General features: G+C 46.9%; 26 non-coding genes across 26 annotated transcripts; all 26 read left to right on the forward strand.

Moving 5' to 3' along the window:
• Positions 1 to 740: 740 nt before the first annotated feature.
• TRNAM-CAU (transfer RNA methionine (anticodon CAU)) lies at positions 741 to 813 on the forward strand. The gene has a single exon. It is a non-coding gene; the product is annotated as a tRNA-Met (tRNA).
• Positions 814 to 977: 164 nt separating this feature from the next.
• TRNAM-CAU (transfer RNA methionine (anticodon CAU)) lies at positions 978 to 1,050 on the forward strand. Its single transcript has one exon. It is a non-coding gene; the product is annotated as a tRNA-Met (tRNA).
• A 401-nt stretch (positions 1,051 to 1,451) lies between these two features.
• Positions 1,452 to 1,524, forward strand: TRNAM-CAU (transfer RNA methionine (anticodon CAU)). Its single transcript has one exon. It is a non-coding gene; the product is annotated as a tRNA-Met (tRNA).
• Positions 1,525 to 1,925: 401 nt separating this feature from the next.
• TRNAM-CAU (transfer RNA methionine (anticodon CAU)) lies at positions 1,926 to 1,998 on the forward strand. The gene has a single exon. It is a non-coding gene; the product is annotated as a tRNA-Met (tRNA).
• Positions 1,999 to 2,162: 164 nt separating this feature from the next.
• On the forward strand, positions 2,163 to 2,235 carry TRNAM-CAU (transfer RNA methionine (anticodon CAU)). Its single transcript has one exon. It is a non-coding gene; the product is annotated as a tRNA-Met (tRNA).
• Positions 2,236 to 2,636: 401 nt separating this feature from the next.
• Positions 2,637 to 2,709, forward strand: TRNAM-CAU (transfer RNA methionine (anticodon CAU)). Its single transcript has one exon. It is a non-coding gene; the product is annotated as a tRNA-Met (tRNA).
• A 1,822-nt stretch (positions 2,710 to 4,531) lies between these two features.
• Positions 4,532 to 4,604, forward strand: TRNAM-CAU (transfer RNA methionine (anticodon CAU)). The gene has a single exon. It is a non-coding gene; the product is annotated as a tRNA-Met (tRNA).
• Positions 4,605 to 4,768: 164 nt separating this feature from the next.
• Positions 4,769 to 4,841, forward strand: TRNAM-CAU (transfer RNA methionine (anticodon CAU)). Its single transcript has one exon. It is a non-coding gene; the product is annotated as a tRNA-Met (tRNA).
• Positions 4,842 to 5,772: 931 nt separating this feature from the next.
• TRNAM-CAU (transfer RNA methionine (anticodon CAU)) lies at positions 5,773 to 5,845 on the forward strand. Its single transcript has one exon. It is a non-coding gene; the product is annotated as a tRNA-Met (tRNA).
• A 637-nt stretch (positions 5,846 to 6,482) lies between these two features.
• Positions 6,483 to 6,555, forward strand: TRNAM-CAU (transfer RNA methionine (anticodon CAU)). Its single transcript has one exon. It is a non-coding gene; the product is annotated as a tRNA-Met (tRNA).
• A 1,108-nt stretch (positions 6,556 to 7,663) lies between these two features.
• TRNAM-CAU (transfer RNA methionine (anticodon CAU)) lies at positions 7,664 to 7,736 on the forward strand. The gene has a single exon. It is a non-coding gene; the product is annotated as a tRNA-Met (tRNA).
• A 1,168-nt stretch (positions 7,737 to 8,904) lies between these two features.
• On the forward strand, positions 8,905 to 8,977 carry TRNAM-CAU (transfer RNA methionine (anticodon CAU)). The gene has a single exon. It is a non-coding gene; the product is annotated as a tRNA-Met (tRNA).
• Positions 8,978 to 9,378: 401 nt separating this feature from the next.
• On the forward strand, positions 9,379 to 9,451 carry TRNAM-CAU (transfer RNA methionine (anticodon CAU)). The gene has a single exon. It is a non-coding gene; the product is annotated as a tRNA-Met (tRNA).
• Positions 9,452 to 10,088: 637 nt separating this feature from the next.
• TRNAM-CAU (transfer RNA methionine (anticodon CAU)) lies at positions 10,089 to 10,161 on the forward strand. Its single transcript has one exon. It is a non-coding gene; the product is annotated as a tRNA-Met (tRNA).
• A 1,822-nt stretch (positions 10,162 to 11,983) lies between these two features.
• Positions 11,984 to 12,056, forward strand: TRNAM-CAU (transfer RNA methionine (anticodon CAU)). The gene has a single exon. It is a non-coding gene; the product is annotated as a tRNA-Met (tRNA).
• Positions 12,057 to 12,220: 164 nt separating this feature from the next.
• Positions 12,221 to 12,293, forward strand: TRNAM-CAU (transfer RNA methionine (anticodon CAU)). The gene has a single exon. It is a non-coding gene; the product is annotated as a tRNA-Met (tRNA).
• A 400-nt stretch (positions 12,294 to 12,693) lies between these two features.
• Positions 12,694 to 12,766, forward strand: TRNAM-CAU (transfer RNA methionine (anticodon CAU)). The gene has a single exon. It is a non-coding gene; the product is annotated as a tRNA-Met (tRNA).
• Positions 12,767 to 13,165: 399 nt separating this feature from the next.
• On the forward strand, positions 13,166 to 13,238 carry TRNAM-CAU (transfer RNA methionine (anticodon CAU)). Its single transcript has one exon. It is a non-coding gene; the product is annotated as a tRNA-Met (tRNA).
• A 1,168-nt stretch (positions 13,239 to 14,406) lies between these two features.
• Positions 14,407 to 14,479, forward strand: TRNAM-CAU (transfer RNA methionine (anticodon CAU)). The gene has a single exon. It is a non-coding gene; the product is annotated as a tRNA-Met (tRNA).
• Positions 14,480 to 15,116: 637 nt separating this feature from the next.
• Positions 15,117 to 15,189, forward strand: TRNAM-CAU (transfer RNA methionine (anticodon CAU)). The gene has a single exon. It is a non-coding gene; the product is annotated as a tRNA-Met (tRNA).
• A 1,108-nt stretch (positions 15,190 to 16,297) lies between these two features.
• Positions 16,298 to 16,370, forward strand: TRNAM-CAU (transfer RNA methionine (anticodon CAU)). The gene has a single exon. It is a non-coding gene; the product is annotated as a tRNA-Met (tRNA).
• Positions 16,371 to 17,298: 928 nt separating this feature from the next.
• On the forward strand, positions 17,299 to 17,371 carry TRNAM-CAU (transfer RNA methionine (anticodon CAU)). Its single transcript has one exon. It is a non-coding gene; the product is annotated as a tRNA-Met (tRNA).
• Positions 17,372 to 18,008: 637 nt separating this feature from the next.
• TRNAM-CAU (transfer RNA methionine (anticodon CAU)) lies at positions 18,009 to 18,081 on the forward strand. Its single transcript has one exon. It is a non-coding gene; the product is annotated as a tRNA-Met (tRNA).
• An 872-nt stretch (positions 18,082 to 18,953) lies between these two features.
• Positions 18,954 to 19,026, forward strand: TRNAM-CAU (transfer RNA methionine (anticodon CAU)). Its single transcript has one exon. It is a non-coding gene; the product is annotated as a tRNA-Met (tRNA).
• Positions 19,027 to 19,426: 400 nt separating this feature from the next.
• Positions 19,427 to 19,499, forward strand: TRNAM-CAU (transfer RNA methionine (anticodon CAU)). The gene has a single exon. It is a non-coding gene; the product is annotated as a tRNA-Met (tRNA).
• Positions 19,500 to 20,667: 1,168 nt separating this feature from the next.
• On the forward strand, positions 20,668 to 20,740 carry TRNAM-CAU (transfer RNA methionine (anticodon CAU)). Its single transcript has one exon. It is a non-coding gene; the product is annotated as a tRNA-Met (tRNA).
• The last annotated feature ends 460 nt before the right edge of the window (positions 20,741 to 21,200 follow it).

Genomic DNA, 21,200 nt, shown 5'->3' on the forward strand with positions numbered 1-21,200 from the left:
ACCGGTTGCGTTTCCCAGTGACCCCTGTCCGCGTCGGTAGCGCAGTAGGCAGCGCGTCAGTCTCGTAATCTGAAGGTCGTGAGTTCCATCCTCACCCGGGGCAAAGGCGGTGTAGTTGTTTTGTTTGCTTATGAGAGTTTAATTAGGTCGTGAAGGGTGCGCTGTCTGGAGCAGTAATGAATGACTGTTGCTGAGTTTTTTTATTTTTTCGACCTTTAACTTGTGGGAACTATTGATACCGGTTGTGTTTCCCAGTGACACCAGTCCGCCTCGGTAGCGCAGTAGGCGGCGCTTCAGTCTCATAATCTGAAGGTCGTGTGTTCAATTCTCACCCAGGCCAAAGGCGGTGCAGTTTTTTGTTTGCTTATGAGAGTTTAAATAGGTCGTGAGGAGTGCGCTGTCAGGAGCAGTAATGAATGACAGTTGCTCGGTTTTCTTTATTTTTCAACCTTTAATTTGTGGGAACTAATGATACCGGTTGCGTTTCCCAGTGACCCCTGTCCGCGTCGGTAGCGCAGTAGGCAGCGCGTCAGTCTCGTAATCTGAAGGTCGTGAGTTCAATCCTCTCCCGGGGCAAAGGCGGTGAATATGTTTTGTTTGCTTATGAGAGTTTAATTAGGTCTTGAGGGGTGCGCTGTCTGGAGCAGTAATGAATGACTGTTGCGGAGTTTTCTTTCTTTTTCAACCTTTAATTTGTGGGAACTAATGATACCGGTTGCGTTTCCCAGTGACACCAGTCCGCCTCGGTAGCGCAGTAGGCAGCGCGTCAGTCTCATAATCTGAAGGTCGTGAGTTCAATCCTCACCCGGGGCAACTTTGGTGCAGATTTTTTGTTTGCTCATGAGAGTTTAATTAGGTCGTGAGGGGTGCACTGTCTGGAGCAGTAATAAATGACTGTTGCTCAGTTTTCTTACTTTTTCGACCTTTCATTTGTGGGAACTAATGATACCAGTTGCGTTTCGCAGTGACCCCTGTCCGCCTCGGTAGCGCAGTAGGCAGCGCGTCAGTCTCATAATCTGAAGGTCGTGAGTTCCATCCTCACCCGGGGCAAAGGCGGTGTAGTTGTTTTGTTTGCTTATGAGAGTTTAATTAGGTCATGAAGGGTGCGCTGTCTGGTGCAGTAATGAATGACTGTTGCTGAGTTTTCTTACTTTTTCGACCTTTAACTTGTGGGAACTATTGATACCGGTTGTGTTTCCCAGTGACACCAGTCCGCCTCGGTAGCGCAGTAGGCGGCGCTTCAGTCTCATAATCTGAAGGTCGTGAGTTCAATCCACACCCGGGGCAAAGGCGGTGCAGATTTTTTGTTTGCCTATGAGAGTTTAATTAGGTCGTGAGGGGTGCGCTGTACTGAGCAGTAATGAATGACAGTTGCTGAGTTTTCTTACTTTTTCGACCTTTAACATGTGGGAACTATTGATACCGGTTGTGTTTCCCAGTGACGCCTGTTCGCCTCGGTAGCGCAGTAGGCAGCGCGTCAGTCTCATAATGTGAAGGTCGTGAGTTCAATCCTCACCCGGGGCAAATTTGTTGCAGATTTTTTGTTTGCTCATGAGAGTTTAATTAGGTCGTGAAGGGTGCACTGTCTGGAGCAGTAATAAATGACTGTTGCTCAGTTTTCTTACATTTTCCACCTTTAATTTGTGGGAACTAATGATACCGGTTGCGTTTCCCAGTGACCCCTGTCCGCGTCGGTAGCGCAGTAGGCATCGCGTCAGTCTCGTAATCTGAAGGTCGTGAGTTCAATCCTCTCCCGGGACAAAGGCGGTGAATATGTTTTGTTTGCTTATGAGAGTTTAATTAGGTCATGAAGGGTGCGCTGTCTGGTGCAGTAATGAATGACTGTTGCTGAGTTTTCTTACTTTTTCGACCTTTAACTTGTGGGAACTATTGATACCGGTTGTGTTTCCCAGTGACACCAGTCCGCCTCGGTAGCGCAGTAGGCGGCGCTTCAGTCTCATAATCTGAAGGTCGTGAGTTCAATCCTCACCCGGGGCAACTTTGGTGCAGATTTTTTGTTTGCTCATGAGAGTTTAATTAGGTCGTGAGGGGTGCACTGTCTGGAGCAGTAATAAATGACTGTTGCTCAGTTTTCTTACTTTTTCGACCTTTCATTTGTGGGAACTAATGATACCAGTTGCGTTTCGCAGTGACCCCTGTCCGCCTCGGTAGCGCAGTAGGCAGCGCGTCAGTCTCATAATGTGAAGGTCGTGAGTTCAATCCTCACCCGGGGCAAATTTGTTGCAGATTTTTTGTTTGCTCATGAGAGTTTAATTAGGTCGTGAAGGGTGCACTGTCTGGAGCAGTAATAAATGACTGTTGCTCAGTTTTCTTACATTTTCCACCTTTAATTTGTGGGAACTAATGATACCGGTTGCGTTTCCCAGTGACCCCTGTCCGCGTCGGTAGCGCAGTAGGCATCGCGTCAGTCTCGTAATCTGAAGGTCGTGAGTTCAATCCTCTCCCGGGACAAAGGCGGTGAATATGTTTTGTTTGCTTATGAGAGTTTAATTAGGTCGTGAGGGGTACACTGTCTGGAGAAGTAATGAATGACTGTTGCTCGGTTTTCCTACTTTTTCGACCTTTAATTTGTGAGAACTAATGATACCGGTTGCATTTGCCAGGGACTCCTGTCTGCCTCGGTAGCGCAGTAGGCAGCGCGTCAGTCTCATAATCTGAAGGTCGTGAGTTCCATCCTCACCCGGGGCAAAGGCGGTGTAGTTGGTTTCTTTGCTTCTGAGAGTTTGATTAGGTCGTGAAGGGGCCGCTGTCTGGAGCAGTAATGAATGACTGTTGCTGAGTTTTCTTACTTTTTCGACCTTTAACTTGTGGGAACTATTGATACCGGTTGTGTTTCCCAGTTACACCAGTTCCCCTCGGTAGCGCAGTAGGCGGCGCGTCAGTCTCATAATCTCAAGGGCGTGAGTTCAATCCACACCCGGGGCAAAGGCGGTGCAGAATTTTTGTTTGCCTATGAGAGTTTAATTAGGTTGTGAGGGTGCGCTGTTTAGAGCAGTAACGAATGACTGTTGCTGAATTTTCTTACTTTTTCGACCTTTAACGTGTGGGAACTATTGATACCGGTTGTGTTTCCCAGTGACACCTGTACGCCTCGGTAGCGCAGTAGGCAGCGCGTCAGTCTCATAATCTGAAGGTCGTGAGTTCAAACCTCCCCAGGAGCAAAGGTGGTGCAGATGTTTTGTTTGCTTATGAGAGTTTAATTAGGTCGTGAGAGGTGCGCTGTCTGGAGCAGTAATGAATGACTGTTGCTGAGTTTTCCTACTTTTTCGACCTTTAACTTGGGGGAACTGTTGATACCGGTTGTGTTTCCCAGTGACACATGTCCGCCTCGGTAGCGCAGCAGGCAGCGCGTCAGTCTCATAATCTGAAGGTCGTGAGTTCAATATACACCCAGGGTAAAGGCGGTACAGATTTTTTGTTTGCTTATGAGAGTTTAATTAGGTCGTGAGGGGTGCGCTGTCTGGAGCAGTAATGAATGACTGTTGCTCGGTTTTCTTACTGTTTCAATTTTTAACTTGTGGGAACTATTGATACCGGTTGTGTTTCCCAGTGTCACCTGTCCGCCTCGGTAGTGCAGTAGGCAGCGCGTCAGTCTCGTAATCTGAAGGTCGTGAGTTCAATCCTAAGGCGGGCCAATGTCGATGCAGTTTTTTTGTTTGCTTATAAAAGTTTAATTAGGTCGTGAGGGGTGCGCTGTCTGGAACACTAATGAATGACTGTTGCTGAATTTTCTTATTTTTTCGACCTTTCATTTGTGGAAACGAATGATACCGGTTGCGTTTCCTAGTGACCCCTGTCCGCCTCGGTAGCGCAGTAGGCAGCACGTCAGTCTCATAATCTGAAGGTCGTGAGTTCAATCCTCCCCAGGAGCAAAGGTGGTGCAGATGTTTTGTTTGCTTATGAGAGTTTAATTAGGTCGTGAGAGGTGCGCTGTCTGGAGCAGTAATGAATGACTGTTGCTGAGTTTTCCTACTTTTTCGACCTTTAACTTGGGGGAACTATTGATACCGGTTGTGTTTCCCAGTGACACATGTCCGCCTCGGTAGCGCAGCAGGCAGCGCGTCAGTCTCATAATCTGAAGGTCGTGAGTTCAATATACACCCAGGGTAAAGGCGGTACAGATTTTTTGTTTGCTTATGAGAGTTTAATTAGGTCGTGAGGGGTGCGCTGTCTGGAGCAGTAATGAATGACTGTTGCTCGGTTTTCTTACTGTTTCAATTTTTAACTTGTGGGAACTATTGATACCGGTTGTGTTTCCCAGTGTCACCTGTCCGCCTCGGTAGTGCAGTAGGCAGCGCGTCAGTCTCGTAATCTGAAGGTCGTGAGTTCAATCCTAAGGCGGGCCAATGTCGATGCAGTTTTTTTGTTTGCTTACAAAAGTTTTATTAGGTCGTGAGGGGTGCGCTGTCTGGAACACTAATGAATGACTGTTGCTGAATTTTCTTATTTTTTCGACCTTTCATTTGTGGAAACGAATGATACCGGTTGCGTTTCCTAGTGACCCCTGTCCGCCTCGGTAGCGCAGTAGGCTGCACGTCAGTCTCATAATCTGAAGGTCGTGAGTTCAATCCTCACCCGGGGCAAAGGCGGTGCAGATGTTTTGTTTGCTTATAAGAGTTTAATTAGGTCGTGAGGGGTGCGTTGTCTGGAGCAGTAATCAATGACTGTTGCTGAGTTTTCTTACTTTTTAAATTTTTAACTTGTGGGAACTATTGATACTGGTTGTGTTTCCCAATGACACCTGTCCGCCTCGGTAGCGCAGTAGGCAGCGCGTCAGTCTCATAATCTGAAGGTCGTGAGTTTAATCCTCACCCGGGGCAAAGGTGGTGCAGTTCTTTGTTTGCTTATGAGAGTTATATTAGGTCGTGAGGGGTGCGCTGTCTGAAGCAGTAATGAATGACTGTTGCTGAGTTTTCTTACTTTTTCGACCTTTAACTTGTGGGAGCTATTGATACCAGTTGTGTTTTCCAGTGACACCTGTCCGGCTCGGTAGCGCAGTAGGCAGCGCGTCAGGCTCATAATCTGAAGGTCGTGAGTTCAATCCCCACCCGGGGTAAAGGCGGTGCAGTTTTGTTGTTTGCTTATGAGAGTTTAATTAGGTCGTGAGGGGTGCGCTGTCTGGAGCAGTAATGATTGACTGTTGCCCAGTTTTCTTATTTTTTCGACCTTTAATTTGTGGAAACGAATGATACCGGTTGCGTTTCCCAGTGACCCCTGTCCGCGTCGGTAGCGCAGTAGGCAGCGCGTCAGTCTCGTAATCTGAAGGTCGTGAGTTGCATCCTCACCCGGGGCAAAGGCGGTGTAGTTGTTTTGTTTGCTTATGAGAGTTTAATTAGGTCGTGAAGGGTGCACTGTCTGGAGCAGTAATGAATGACTGTTGCTGAGTTTTTTTATTTTTTCGACCTTTAACTTGTGGGAACTATTGATACCGGTTGTGTTTCCCAGTGACACCAGTCCGCCTCGGTAGCACAGTAGGCGGCGCTTCAGTCTCATAATCTGAAGGTCGTGAGTTCAATCCGCACCCGGGGCAAAGGCGGTGCAGATTTTTTGTTTGCCTATGAGAGTTCAGTTCAGTTCAGTTCAGTTTATTCATTCATTCAAAATACAAAATTCGTAGAGTGTAGTAATTAGGTTGTGAGGGGTGCGCTGTCCTGAGCAGTAATGAATGACTGTTGCTGAGTTTTCTTACTTTTCGACCTTTACAATGTGGGAACTATTGATACCGGTTGTGTTTCCCAGTGACGCCTGTTCGCCTCGGTAGCGCAGTAGGCAGTGCGTCAGTCTCATAATCTGAAGGTCGTGAGTTCAATCCTCACCCGGGGCAAATTTGTTGCAGATTTTTTGTTTGCTCATGAGAGTTTAATTAGGTCGTGAGGGGTGCACTGTCTTGAGCAGTAATGAATGACAGGGTTTTGGTTTTTTTTATTTTTCAACCTTTAATTTGTGGGAACTAATGATACCGGTTGCGTTTCCCAGTGACCCCTGTCCGCGTCGGTAGCGCCGAAGGCAGCGCGTCAGTCTCGTAATCAGAAGGTCGAGAGTTCAATCCTCTCCCGGGGCAAAGGCGGTGAATATGTTTTGTTTGCTCATGAGAGTTTAATTAGGTCTTGAGGGGTGCGCTGTCTGGAGCAGTAATGAATGACTGTTGCTGAGTTTTCTTTCTTTTTCGATTTTTAACTTGAGGGAACTATTGATACCGGTTGTGTTTCCCTGTGACACCTGTCCGCCTCGGTAGCACAGTAGGCAGCGCGTCAGTCTCATAATCTGAAGGTCGTGTGTTCAATTCTCACCCAGGCCAAAGGCGGTGCAGTTTTTTGTTTGCTTATGAGAGTTTAAATAGGTCGTGAGGAGTGCGCTGTCAGGAGCAGTAATGAATGACAGTTGCTCGGTTTTCTTATTTTTTCAACCTTTAATTTGTGGGAACTAATGATACCGGTTGCGTTTCCCAGTGACCCCAGTCTGCCTCGGTAGCGCAGTAGGCAGCGCGTCAGTCTCATATTCTGAAGGTCGTGAGTTCAATCCTCACCCGGGGCAAAGGCGGTGAAGTTTTTTTGTTTGTTTATGAGAGTTTAATTAGGTCGTGAGGGGTGCACTGTCTTGAGCAGTAATGAATAACAGTTGTTCGGTTTTCTTATTTTTTCAAACTTTAATTTGTGGGAACTAATGATACCGGTTGTGTTTCGCAGTGACACCTGTCCGCCTCGGTAGCGCAGTAGGCAGCGCGTCAGTCTCATAATCTGAAGGTCGTGTGTTCAATTCTCACCCAGGCCAAAGGCGGTGCAGTTTTTTGTTTGCTTATGAGAGTTTAAATAGGTCGTGAGGAGTGCGCTGTCAGGAGCAGTAATGAATGACAGTTGCTCGGTTTTCTTATTTTTTCAACCTTTATTTGTGGGAACTAATGATACTGGTTGCGTTTCCCAGTGACCCCAGTCTGCCTCGGTAGCGCAGTAGGCAGCGCGTCAGTCTCATAATCTGAAGGTCGTGTGTTCAATTCTCACCCAGGCCAAAGGCGGTGCAGTTTTTTGTTTGCTTATGAGAGTTTAAATAGGTCGTGAAGGGTGCGCTGTCTGGAGCAGTAATGAATGACTGTTGCCGAGTTTTCTTACTTTTTCGACCTTTAACTTGAGGGAACTATTGATACCTGTTGTGTTTCGCAGTGACACCTGTCCGCCTCGGTAGCGCAGTAGGCAGCGCGTCAGTCTCATAATCTGAAGGTCGTGAGCTCAATTCCCACCCGGGCCAAAGGCGGTGCAGTTTTTTGTTTGCTCATGAGAGTTTAATTAGGTCGTGAGGGGTGCACTGTCTTGAGCAGTAATGAATAACAGTTGTTCGGTTTTCTTATTTTTTCAACCTTTAATTTGTGGGAACTAATGATACCGGTTGCGTTTCCCAGTGACCCCTGTCCGCGTCTTTAGCGCAGTAGGCAGCGCGTCAGTCTCGTAGTCTGAAGGTCGTGAGTTCAATCCTCTCCCGGGGCAAAGGCGGTGAGTATGTTTTGTTTGCTTATGAGAGTTTAATTAGGTCGTGAGGGGTGCACTGTCTGGAGAAGTAATGAATGACTGTTGCTCGGTTTTCTTATTTTTTCAACCTTTAATTTGTGGGAACTAATGATACCGGTTGCGTTTTCCAGTGACCCCAGTCTGCCTCGGTAGCGCAGTAGGCAGCGCGTCAGTCTCATATTCTGAAGGTCGTGAGTTCAATCCTCACCCGGGGCAAATGCGGTGAAGTTTTTTTGTTTGTTATGAGAGTTTAATTAGGTCGTGAGGGGTGCACTGTCTTGAGCAGTAATGAATGACAGTTGTTCGGTTTTCTTATTTTTTCAACCTTTAATTTGTGGGAACTATTGACACCGGTTGTGTTTACCAGAGACAGCTGTCCGCCTCGGAAGCGCAGTACGCAGCGCATCAGTCTCATAATCTGAAGGTCGTGAGTTCAATACACACCCAGTATAAAGGCGGTACACATTTTTTGTTTGCTTATGAGAGTTTAATTAGGTCGTGAGGGGTGCGCTGTCTTGAGCAGTAATAAATGACTGTTGCTCGGCTTTCTTACTGTTTCAGTTTTTAACTTGTGGAAACTATTGATAACGGTTGTGTTTCCCAGTGACCCCTGTCCGCCTCGGTAGCGCAGTAGGCAGCGCGTCTGTCTCATAATCTGAAGGTCGTGAGTTCAATCCCCACCCGGGGTAAAGGCGGTGCAGTTTTGTTGTTTGCTTATGAGAGTTTAATTAGGTCGTGAGGGGTGCGCTGTCTGGAGCAGTAATGATTGACTGTTGCCCAGTTTTCTTATTTTTTCGACCTTTAATTTGTGGAAACGAATGATACCGGTTGCGTTTCCCAGTGTCCCCTGTCCGCGTCGGTAGCGTAGTAGGCAGCGCGTCAGTCTCGTAATCTGAAGGTCGTGAGTTGCATCCTCACCCGGGGCAAAGGCGGTGTAGTTGTTTTGTTTGCTTATGAGAGTTTAATTAGGTCGTGAAGGGTGCACTGTCTGGAGCAGTAATGAATGACTGTTGCTGAGTTTTTTTATTTTTTCGACCTTTAACTTGTGGGAACTATTGATACCGGTTGTGTTTTCCAGTGACACCAGTCCGCCTCGGTAGCGCAGTAGGCGGCGCTTCAGTCTCATAATCTGAAGGTCGTGAGTTCAATCCACACCAGGGGCAAAGGCGGTGCAGATTTTTGTTTGCCTATGAGAGTTCAGTTCAGTTCAGTTCAGTTTATTCATTCATTCAAAATACAAAATTCGTAGAGTGTAGTAATTAGGTTGTGAGGGGTGCGCTGTCCTGAGCAGTAATGAATGACTGTTGCTGAGTTTCCTTACTTTTTCGACCTTTAACATGTGGGAACTATTGATACCGGTTGTGTTTCCCAGTGACGCCTGTTCGCCTCGGTAGCGCAGTAGGCAGTGCGTCAGTCTCATAATCTGAAGGTCGTGAGTTCAATCCTCACCCGGGGCAAATTTGTTGCAGATTTTTTGTTTGCTCATGAGAGTTTAATTAGGTCGTGAGGGGTGCACTGTCTTGAGCAGTAATGAATGACAGTTGTTCGGTTTTCTTTATTTTTCAACCTTTAATTTGTGGGAACTAATGATACCGGTTGCGTTTCCCTGTGACCCCTGTCCGCGTCGGTAGCGCAGAAGGCAGCGCGTCAGTCTCGTAATCTGAAGGTCGTGAGTTCAATCCTCACCCGGGGCAAAGGCGGTGTAGTTGTTTTGTTTGCTTATGAGAGTTTAATTAGGTCGTGAAGGGTGCGCTGTCCTGAGCAGTAATGAATGACTGTTGCTGAGTTTTCTTACTTTTTCGACCTTTAACATGTGGGAACTATTGATACCGGTTGTGTTTCCCAGTGACGCCTGTTCGCCTCGGTAGCGCAGTAGGCAGTGCGTCAGTCTCATAATCTGAAGGTCGTGAGTTCAATCCTCACCCGGGGCAAATTTGTTGCAGATTTTTTGTGTGCTCATGAGAGTTTAATTAGGTCGTGAGGGGTGCACTGTCTTGAGCAGTAATGAATGACAGTTGTTCGGTTTTCTTTATTTTTCAACCTTTAATTTGTGGGAACTATTGATACCGGTTGCGTTTCCCAGTGACCCCTGTCCGCGTCGGTAGCGCAGAAGGCAGCGCGTCAGTCTCGTAATCTGAAGGTCGTGAGTTCAATCCTCTCCCGGGGCAAAGGCGGTGAATATGTTTTGTTTGCTTATGAGAGTTTAATTAGGTCTTGAGGGGTGCGCTGTCTGGAGCAGTAATGAATGACTGTTGCTGAGTTTTGTTTCTTTATCGATTTTTAACTTGAGGGAACTATTCATACCGGTTGTGTTTCCCTGTGACACCTGTCCGCCTCGGTAGCGCAGTAGGCAGCGCGTCAGTCTCATAATCTGAAGGTCGTGTGTTCAATTCTCACCCAGGCCAAAGGCGGTGCAGTTTTTTGTTTGCTTATGAGAGTTTAAATAGGTCGTGAGGAGTGCGCTGTCAGGAGCAGTAATGAATGACAGTTGCTCGGTTTTCTTATTTTTTCAACCTTTAATTTGTGGGAACTAATGATACCGGTTGCGTTTCCCAGTGACCCCAGTCTGCCTCGGTAGCGCAGTAGGCAGCGCGTCAGTCTCATATTCTGAAGGTCGTGAGTTCAATCCTCACCCGGGGCAAATTTGTTGCAGATTTTTTGTTTGCTCATGAGAGTTTAATTAGGTCGTGAAGGGTGCACTGTCTGGAGCAGTAATAAATGACTGTTGCTCAGTTTTCTTACATTTTCCACCTTTAATTTGTGGGAACTATTGATACCGGTTGTGTTTCCCAGTTACACCAGTTCCCCTCGGTAGCGCAGTAGGCGGCGCGTCAGTCTCATAATCTCAAGGGCGTGAGTTCAATCCACACCCGGGGCAAAGGCGGTGCAGAATTTTTGTTTGCCTATGAGAGTTTAATTAGGTTGTGAGGGTGCGCTGTTTAGAGCAGTAACGAATGACTGTTGCTGAATTTTCTTACTTTTTCGACCTTTAACGTGTGGGAACTATTGATACCGGTTGTGTTTCCCAGTGACACCTGTACGCCTCGGTAGCGCAGTAGGCAGCGCGTCAGTCTCATAATCTGAAGGTCGTGAGTTCAAACCTCCCCAGGAGCAAAGGTGGTGCAGATGTTTTGTTTGCTTATGAGAGTTTAATTAGGTCGTGAGAGGTGCGCTGTCTGGAGCAGTAATGAATGACTGTTGCTGAGTTTTCCTACTTTTTCGACCTTTAACTTGGGGGAACTGTTGATACCGGTTGTGTTTCCCAGTGACACATGTCCGCCTCGGTAGCGCAGCAGGCAGCGCGTCAGTCTCATAATCTGAAGGTCGTGAGTTCAATATACACCCAGGGTAAAGGCGGTACAGATTTTTTGTTTGCTTATGAGAGTTTAATTAGGTCGTGAGGGGTGCGCTGTCTGGAGCAGTAATGAATGACTGTTGCTCAGTTTTCTTACTGTTTCAATTTTTAACTTGTGGGAACTATTGATACCGGTTGTGTTTCCCAGTGTCACCTGTCCGCCTCGGTAGTGCAGTAGGCAGCGCGTCAGTCTCGTAATCTGAAGGTCGTGAGTTCAATCCTAAGGCGGGCCAATGTCGATGCAGTTTTTTTGTTTGCTTATAAAAGTTTAATTAGGTCGTGAGGGGTGCGCTGTCTGGAACACTAATGAATGACTGTTGCTGAATTTTCTTATTTTTTCGACCTTTCATTTGTGGAAACGAATGATACCGGTTGCGTTTCCTAGTGACCCCTGTCCGCCTCGGTAGCGCAGTAGGCAGCACGTCAGTCTCATAATCTGAAGGTCGTGAGTTCAATCCTCCCCAGGAGCAAAGGTGGTGCAGATGTTTTGTTTGCTTATGAGAGTTTAATTAGGTCGTGAGAGGTGCGCTGTCTGGAGCAGTAATGTATGACTGTTGCTGAGTTTTCCTACTTTTTCGACCTTTAACTTGGGGGAACTATTGATACCGGTTGTGTTTCCCAGTGACACATGTCCGCCTCGGTAGCGCAGCAGGCAGCGCGTCAGTCTCATAATCTGAAGGTCGTGAGTTCAATATACACCCAGGGTAAAGGCGGTACAGATTTTTTGTTTGCTTATGAGAGTTTAATTAGGTCGTGAGGGGTGCGCTGTCTGGAGCAGTAATGAATGACTGTTGCTCGGTTTTCTTACTGTTTCAATTTTTAACTTGTGGGAACTATTGATACCGGTTGTGTTTCCCAGTGTCACCTGTCCGCCTCGGTAGTGCAGTAGGCAGCGCGTCAGTCTCGTAATCTGAAGGTCGTGAGTTCAATCCTAAGGCGGGCCAATGTCGATGCAGTTTTTTTGTTTGCTTACAAAAGTTTTATTAGGTCGTGAGGGGTGCGCTGTCTGGAACACTAATGAATGACTGTTGCTGAATTTTCTTATTTTTTCGACCTTTCATTTTTGGAAACGAATGATACCGGTTGCGTTTCCTAGTGACCCCTGTCCGCCTCGGTAGCGCAGTAGGCTGCACGTCAGTCTCATAATCTGAAGGTCGTGAGTTCAATCCTCACCCGGGGCAAAGGCGGTGCAGATGTTTTGTTTGCTTATAAGAGTTTAATTAGGTCGTGAGGGGTGCGTTGTCTGGAGCAGTAATCAATGACTGTTGCTGAGTTTTCTTACTTTTTAAATTTTTAACTTGTGGGAACTATTGATACTGGTTGTGTTTCCCAATGACACCTGTCCGCCTCGGTAGCGCAGTAGGCAGCGCGTCAGTCTCATAATCTGAAGGTCGTGAGTTTAATCCTCACCCGGGGCAAAGGTGGTGCAGTTCTTTGTTTGCTTATGAGAGTTATATTAGGTCGTGAGGGGTGCGCTGTCTGAAGCAGTAATGAATGACTGTTGCTGAGTTTTCTTACTTTTTCGACCTTTAACTTGTGGGAGCTATTGATACCAGTTGTGTTTTCCAGTGACACCTGTCCGCCTCGGTAGCGCAGTAGGCAGCGCGTCAGGCTCATTATCTGAAGGTCGTGAGTTCAACCCTCACCCGGGCCAAAGGCGGTGCAGTTTTTTTGTTTGCTTATGAGAGTTTAAATAGGTCGTGAGGAGTGCGCTGTCAGGATCAGTAATGAATGACAGTTGCACGGTTTTCCTATTTTTTCAACCTTTAATTTGTGGGAACTAATGATACCGGTTGCGTTTCCCAGTGACCCCAGTCTGCCTCGGTAGCGCAGTAGGCAGCGCGTCAGTCTCATATTCTGAAGGTCGTGAGTTCAATTTTCACCCGGGGCAAATGCGGTGAAGGTTTTTTGTTTGTTATGAGAGTTTAATTAGGTCGTGAAGGGTGCGCTGTCTGGAGCAGTAATGAAGGACTGTTGCCGAGTTTTCTTACTTTTTCGACCTTTAACTTGCGGCAACTATTGATACCGGGTTGTTTCCCAGTGACACCAGTCCGCCTCGGTAGCGCAGTAGGCGGCGCTTCAGTCTCATAATCTGAAGGTCGTGAGTTCAATCCACACCCGGGGCAAAGGCGGTGCAGATTTTTTGTTTGCCTATGAGAGTTTAATTAGGTCGTGAGGGGTGCGCTGTCCTGAGCAGTAATGAATGACTGTTGCTGAGTTTTCTTACTTTTTCGACCTTAAACATGTGGGAACTATTGATACCGGTTGTGTTTCCCAGTGACGCCTATTCGCCTCGGTAGCGCAGTAGGCAGCGCGTCAGTCTCATAATCTGAAGGTAGTGAGTTCAATACTCACCCGGGGCAAATTTGTTGCAGATTTTTTGTTTGCTCATGAGAGTTTAATTAGGTCGTGAGGGGTGCACTGTCTTGAGCAGTAATGAATGACAGTTGTTCGGTTTTCTTATTTTTTCAACCTTTAATATGTGGGAACTATTGATACCGGTTGTGTTTACCCGAGACACCTGTCCGCCTCGGAAGCGCAGTACGCAGCGCGTCAGTCTCATAATCTGAAGGTCGTGAGTTCAATACACACCCAGGGTAAAGGCGGTACACATTTTTTGTTTGCTTATGAGAGTTTAATTAGGTCGTGAGGGGTGCGCTGTCTTGAGCAGTAATAAATGACTGTTGCTCGGCTTTCTTACTGTTTCAATTTTTAACTTGTGGAAACTATTGATAACGGTTGTGTTTCACAGTGACCCCTGTCCGCCTCGGTAGCGCAGTAGGCAGCGCGTCGTCTCATAATCTGAAGTTCGTGAGTTCAATCCCCACCCGGGGTAAAGGCGGTGCAGTTTTGTTGTTTGCTTATGAGAGTTTAATTAGGTCGTGAGGGGTGCGCTGTCTGGAGCAGTAATGATTGACTGTTGCCCAGTTTTCTTATTTTTTCGACCTTTAATTTGTGGAAACGAATGATACCGGTTGCGTTTCCCAGTGACCCCTGTCCGCGTCGGTAGCGCAGTAGGCAGCGCGTCAGTCTCGTAATCTGAAGGTCGTGAGTTGCATCCTCACCCGGGGCAAAGGCGGTGTAGTTGTTTTGTTTGCTTATGAGAGTTTAATTAGGTCGTGAAGGGTGCACTGTCTGGAGCAGTAATGAATGACTGTTGCTGAGTTTTTTTATTTTTTCGACCTTTAACTTGTGGGAACTATTGATACCGGTTGTGTTTCCCAGTGACACCAGTCCGCCTCGGTAGCGCAGTAGGCGGCGCTTCAGTCTCATAATCTGAAGGTCGTGAGTTCAATCCGCACCCGGGGCAAAGGCGGTGCAGATTTTTTGTTTGCCTATGAGAGTTCAGTTCAGTTCAGTTCAGTTTATTCATTCATTCAAAATACAAAATTCGTAGAGTGTAGTAATTAGGTTGTGAGGGGTGCGCTGTCCTGAGCAGTAATGAATGACTGTTGCTGAGTTTTCTTACTTTTCGACCTTTACAATGTGGGAACTATTGATACCGGTTGTGTTTCCCAGTGACGCCTGTTCGCCTCGGTAGCGCAGTAGGCAGTGCGTCAGTCTCATAATCTGAAGGTCGTGAGTTCAATCCTCACCCGGGGCAAATTTGTTGCAGATTTTTTGTTTGCTCATGAGAGTTTAATTAGGTCGTGAGGGGTGCACTGTCTTGAGCAGTAATGAATGACAGGGTTTCGGTTTTTTTTATTTTTCAACCTTTAATTTGTGGGAACTAATGATACCGGTTGCGTTTCCCAGTGACCCCTGTCCGCGTCGGTAGCGCCGAAGGCAGCGCGTCAGTCTCGTAATCAGAAGGTCGAGAGTTCAATCCTCTCCCGGGGCAAAGGCGGTGAATATGTTTTGTTTGCTTATGAGAGTTTAATTAGGTCTTGAGGGGTGCGCTGTCTGGAGCAGTAATGAATGACTGTTGCTGAGTTTTCTTTCTTTTTCGATTTTTAACTTGAGGGAACTATTGATACCGGTTGTGTTTCCCTGTGACACCTGTCCGCCTCGGTAGCACAGTAGGCAGCGCGTCAGTCTCATAATCTGAAGGTCGTGTGTTCAATTCTCACCCAGGCCAAAGGCGGTGCAGTTTTTTGTTTGCTTATGAGAGTTTAAATAGGTCGTGAGGAGTGCGCTGTCAGGAGCAGTAATGAATGACAGTTGCTCGGTTTTCTTATTTTTTCAACCTTTAATTTGTGGGAACTAATGATACCGGTTGCGTTTCCCAGTGACCCCAGTCTGCCTCGGTAGCGCAGTAGGCAGCGCGTCAGTCTCATATTCTGAAGGTCGTGAGTTCAATCCTCACCCGGGGCAAAGGCGGTGAAGTTTTTTTGTTTGTTTATGAGAGTTTAATTAGGTCGTGAGGGGTGCACTGTCTTGAGCAGTAATGAATAACAGTTGTTCGGTTTTCTTATTTTTTCAACCTTTAATTTGTGGGAACTAATGATACCGGTTGTGTTTCGCAGTGACACCTGTCCGCCTCGGTAGCGCAGTAGGCAGCGCGTCAGTCTCATAATCTGAAGGTCGTGTGTTCAATTCTCACCCAGGCTAAAGGCGGTGCAGTTTTTTGTTTGCTTATGAGAGTTTAAATAGGTCGTGAGGAGTGCGCTGTCAGGAGCAGTAATGAATGACAGTTGCTCGGTTTTCTTATTTTTTCAACCTTTATTTGTGGGAACTAATGATACTGGTTGCGTTTCCCAGTGACCCCAGTCTGCCTCGGTAGCGCAGTAGGCAGCGCGTCAGTCTCATAATCTGAAGGTCGTGTGTTCAATTCTCACCCAGGCCAAAGGCGGTGCAGTTTTTTGTTTGCTTATGAGAGTTTAAATAGGTCGTGAAGGGTGCGCTGTCTGGAGCAGTAATGAATGACTGTTGCCGAGTTTTCTTACTTTTTCGACCTTTAACTTGAGGGAACTATTGATACCTGTTGTGTTTCGCAGTGACACCTGTCCGCCTCGGTAGCGCAGTAGGCAGCGCGTCAGTCTCATAATCTGAAGGTCGTGAGCTCAATTCTCACCCGGGCCAAAGGCGGTGCAGTTTTTTGTTTGCTCATGAGAGTTTAATTAGGTCGTGAGGGGTGCACTGTCTTGAGCAGTAATGAATAACAGTTGTTCGGTTTTCTTATTTTTTCAACCTTTAATTTGTGGGAACTAATGATACCGGTTGCGTTTCCCAGTGACCCCTGTCCGCGTCTTTAGCGCAGTAGGCAGCGCGTCAGTCTCGTAGTCTGAAGGTCGTGAGTTCAATCCTCTCCCGGGGCAAAGGCGGTGAGTATGTTTTGTTTGCTTATGAGAGTTTAATTAGGTCGTGAGGGGTGCACTGTCTGGAGAAGTGATGAATGACTGTTGCTCGGTTTTCTTATTTTTTCAACCTTTAATTTGTGGGAACTAATGATACCGGTTGCGTTTTCCAGTGACCCCAGTCTGCCTCGGTAGCGCAGTAGGCAGCGCGTCAGTCTCATATTCTGAAGGTCGTGAGTTCAATCCTCACCCGGGGCAAATGCGGTGAAGTTTTTTTGTTTGTTATGAGAGTTTAATTAGGTCGTGAGGGGTGCACTGTCTTGAGCAGTAATGAATGACAGTTGTTCGGTTTTCTTATTTTTTCAACCTTTAATTTGTGGGAACTATTGACACCGGTTGTGTTTACCAGAGACAGCTGTCCGCCTCGGTAGCGCAGTAGGCAGCGCGTCTGTCTCATAATCTGAAGGTCGTGAGTTCAATCCCCACCCGGGGTAAAGGCGGTGCAGTTTTGTTGTTTGCTTATGAGAGTTTAATTAGGTCGTGAGGGGTGCGCTGTCTGGAGCAGTGATTGACTGTTGCCCAGTTTTCTTATTTTTTCGACCTTTAATTTGTGGAAACGAATGATACCGGTTGCGTTTCCCAGTGTCCCCTGTCCGCGTCGGTAGCGTAGTAGGCAGCGCGTCAGTCTCGTAATCTGAAGGTCGTGAGTTGCATCCTCACCCGGGGCAAAGGCGGTGTAGTTGTTTTGTTTGCTTATGAGAGTTTAATTAGGTCGTGAAGGGTGCACTGTCTGGAGCAGTAATGAATGACTGTTGCTGAGTTTTTTTATTTTTTCGACCTTTAACTTGTGGGAACTATTGATACCGGTTGTGTTTTCCAGTGACACCAGTCCGCCTCGGTAGCGCAGTAGGCGGCGCTTCAGTCTCATAATCTGAAGGTCGTGAGTTCAATCCACACCAGGGGCAAAGGCGGTGCAGATTTTTGTTTGCCTATGAGAGTTCAGTTCAGTTCAGTTCAGTTTATTCATTCATTCAAAATACAAAATTCGTAGAGTGTAGTAATTAGGTTGTGAGGGGTGCGCTGTCCTGAGCAGTAATGAATGACTGTTGCTGAGTTTCCTTACTTTTTCGACCTTTAACATGTGGGAACTATTGATACCGGTTGTGTTTCCCAGTGACGCCTGTTCGCCTCGGTAGCGCAGTAGGCAGTGCGTCAGTCTCATAATCTGAAGGTCGTGAGTTCAATCCTCACCCGGGGCAAATTTGTTGCAGATTTTTTGTGTGCTCATGAGAGTTTAATTAGGTCGTGAGGGGTGCACTGTCTTGAGCAGTAATGAATGACAGTTGTTCGGTTTTCTTTATTTTTCAACCTTTAATTTGTGGGAACTATTGATACCGGTTGCGTTTCCCAGTGACCCCTGTCCGCGTCGGTAGCGCAGAAGGCAGCGCGTCAGTCTCGTAATCTGAAGGTCGTGAGTTCAATCCTCTCCCGGGGCAAAGGCGGTGAATATGTTTTGTTTGCTTATGAGAGTTTAATTAGGTCTTGAGGGGTGCGCTGTCTGGAGCAGTAATGAATGACTGTTGCTGAGTTTTCTTTCTTTATCGATTTTTAACTTGAGGGAACTATTCATACCGGTTGTGTTTCCCTGTGACACCTGTCCGCCTCGGTAGCGCAGTAGGCAGCGCGTCAGTCTCATAATCTGAAGGTCGTGTGTTCAATTCTCACCCAGGCCAAAGGCGGTGCAGTTTTTTGTTTGCTTATGAGAGTTTAAATAGGTCGTGAGGAGTGCGCTGTCAGGAGCAGTAATGAATGACAGTTGCTCGGTTTTCTTATTTTTTCAACCTTTAATTTGTGGGAACTAATGATACCGGTTGCGTTTCCCAGTGACCCCAGTCTGCCTCGGTAGCGCAGTAGGCAGCGCGTCAGTCTCATATTCTGAAGGTCGTGAGTTCAATCCTCACCCGGGGCAAAGGCGGTGAAGTTTTTTTGTTTGTTTATGAGAGTTTAATTAGGTCGTGAGGGGTGCACTGTCTTGAGCAGTAATGAATACCAGTTGTTCGGTTTTCTTATTTTTTCAACCTTTAATTTGTGGGAACTAATGATACCGGTTGTGTTTCGCAGTGACACCTGTCCGCCTCGGTAGCGCAGTAGGCAGCGCGTCAGTCTCATAATCTGAAGGTCGTGTGTTCAATTCTCACCCAGGCCAAAGGCGGTGCAGTTTTTTGTTTGCTTATGAGAGTTTAAATAGGTCGTGAGGAGTGCGCTGTCAGGAGCAGTAATGAATGACAGTTGCTCGGTTTTCTTATTTTTTCAACCTTTATTTGTGGGAACTAATGATACCGGTTGCGTTTCCCAGTGACCCCAGTCTGCCTCGGTAGCACAGTAGGCAGCGCGTCAGTCTCATAATCTGAAGGTCGTGAGCTCAATTCTCACCCGGGCCAAAGGCGGTGCAGTTTTTTGTTTGCTCATGAGAGTTTAATTAGGTCGTGAGGGGTGCACTGTCTTGAGCAGTAATGAATAACAGTTGTTCGGTTTTCTTATTTTTTCAACCTTTAATTTGTGGGAACTAATGATACCGGTTGCGTTTCCCAGTGACCCCTGTCCGCGTCTTTAGCGCAGTAGGCAGCGCGTCAGTCTCGTAATCTTAAGGTCGTGAGTTCAATCCTCTCCCGGGGCAAAGGCGGTGAATATGTTTTGTTTGCTTATGAGAGTTTAATTAGGTCGTGAGGGGTGCACTGTCTGGTGAAGTAATGAATGACTGTTGCTCGGTTTTCTTATTTTTTCAACCTTTAATTTGTGGGAACTATTGATACCGGTTGCGTTTCCCAGTGACCCCAGTCTGCCTCGGTAGCGCAGTAGGCAGCGCGTCAGTCTCATATTCTGAAGGTCGTGAGTTCAATCCTCACCCGGGGCAAATGCGGTGAAGTTTTTTTGTTTGTTATGAGAGTTTAATTAGGTCGTGAAGGGTGCGCTGTCTGAAGCAGTAATGAATGACTGTTGCCGAGTTTTCTTACTTTTTCGACCTTTAACTTGCGGCAACTATTGATACCTGTTGTGTTTCCCAGTGACACCAGTCCGCCTCGGTAGCGCAGTAGGCGGCGCTTCAGTCTCATAATCTGAAGGTCGTGAGTTCAATCCACACCCGGGGCAAAGGCGGTGCAGATTTTTTGTTTGCCTATGAGAGTTTAATTAGGTAGTGAGGGGTGCGCTGTCCTGAGCAGTAATGAATGACTGTTGCTGAGTTTTCTTACTTTTTCGACCTTAAACATGTGGGAACTATTGATACCGGTTGTGTTTCCCAGTGACGCCTATTCGCCTCGGTAGCGCAGTAGGCAGCGCGTCAGTCTCATAATCTGAAGGTCGTGAGTTCAATACTCACCCGGGGCAAATTTGTTGCAGATTTTTTGTTTGCTCATGAGAGTTTAATTAGGTCGTGAGGGGTGCACTGTCTTGAGCAGTAATGAATGACAGTTGTTCGGTTTTCTTATTTTTTCAACCTTTAATTTGTGGGAACTATTGATACCGGTTGTGTTTACCAGAGACACCTGTCCGCCTCGGAAGCGCAGTACGCAGCGCGTCAGTCTCATAATCTGAAGGTCGTGAGTTCAATACACACCCAGTATAAAGGCGGTACACATTTTTTGTTTGCTTATGAGAGTTTAATTAGGTCGTGAGGGGTGCGCTGTCTTGAGCAGTAATAAATGACTGTTGCTCGGCTTTCTTACTGTTTCAATTTTTAACTTGTGGAAACTATTGATAACGGTTGTGTTTCCCAGTGACCCCTGTCCGCCTCGGTAGCGCAGTAGGCAGCGCGTCTGTCTCATAATCTGAAGGTCGTGAGTTAAATCCCCACCCGGGGTAAAGGCGGTGCAGTTTTGTTGTTTGCTTATGAGAGTTTAATTAGGTCGTGAGGGGTGCGCTGTCTGGAGCAGTAATGATTGACTGTTGCCCAGTTTTCTTATTTTTTCGACCTTTAATTTGTGGAAACGAATGATACCGGTTGCGTTTCCCAGTGACCCCTGTGCGCGTCGGTAGCGCAGTAAGCAGCGCGTCAGTCTCGTAATCTGAAGGTCGTGAGTTGCATCCTCACCCGGGGCAAAGGCGGTGTAGTTGTTTTGTTTGCTTATGAGAGTTTAATTAGGTCGTGAAGGGTGCACTGTCTGGAGCAGTAATGAATGACTGTTGCTGAGTTTTTTATTTTTCGATTTTTAACTTGAGGGAACTATTGATACCGGTTGTGTTTCCCAGTGACACCAGTCCGCCTCGGTAGCGCAGTAGGCGGCGCTTCAGTCTCATAATCTGAAGGTCGTGAGTTCAATCCACACCAGGGGCAAAGGCGGTGCAGATTTTTTGTTTGCCTATGAGAGTTCAGTTCAGTTCAGTTCAGTTTATTCATTCATTCAAAATACAAAATTCGTAGAGTGTAGTAATTAGGTTGTGAGGGGTGCGCGTTCCTGAGCAGTAATGAATGACTGTTGCTGAGTTTTCTTACTTTTTCGACCTTTAACATGTGGGAACTATTGATACCGGTTGTGTTTCCCAGTGACGCCTGTTCGCCTCGGTAGCGCAGTAGGCAGTGCGTCAGTCTCATAATCTGAAGGTCGTGAGTTCAATCCTCACCCGGGGCAAATTTGTTGCAGATTTTTTGTTTGCTCATGAGAGTTTAATTAGGTCGTGAGGGGTGCACTGTCTTGAGCAGTAATGAATGACAGTTGTTCGGTTTTCTTTATTTTTCAACCTTTAATTTGTGGGAACTAATGATACCGGTTGCGTTTCCCAGTGACCCCTGTCCGCGTCGGTAGCACAGAAGGCAGCGCGTCAGTCTCGTAATCTGAAGGTCGTGAGTTCAATCCTCTCCCGGGGCAAAGGCGGTGAATATGTTTTGTTTGCTTATGAGAGTTTAATTAGGTCTTGAGGGGTGCGCTGTCTGGAGCAGTAATGAATGACTGTTGCTGAGTTTTCTTTCTTTTTCGATTTTTAACTTGAGGGAACTATTGATACCGGTTGTGTTTCCCTGTGACACCTGTCCGCCTCGGTAGCGCAGTAGGCAGCGCGTCAGTCTCATAGTCTGAAGGTCGTGTGTTCAAT

Source organism: Rhipicephalus microplus, chromosome 3, assembly GCF_043290135.1.
Source record: "Rhipicephalus microplus isolate Deutch F79 chromosome 3, USDA_Rmic, whole genome shotgun sequence".
Taxonomy (NCBI): domain Eukaryota; kingdom Metazoa; phylum Arthropoda; class Arachnida; order Ixodida; family Ixodidae; genus Rhipicephalus; species Rhipicephalus microplus.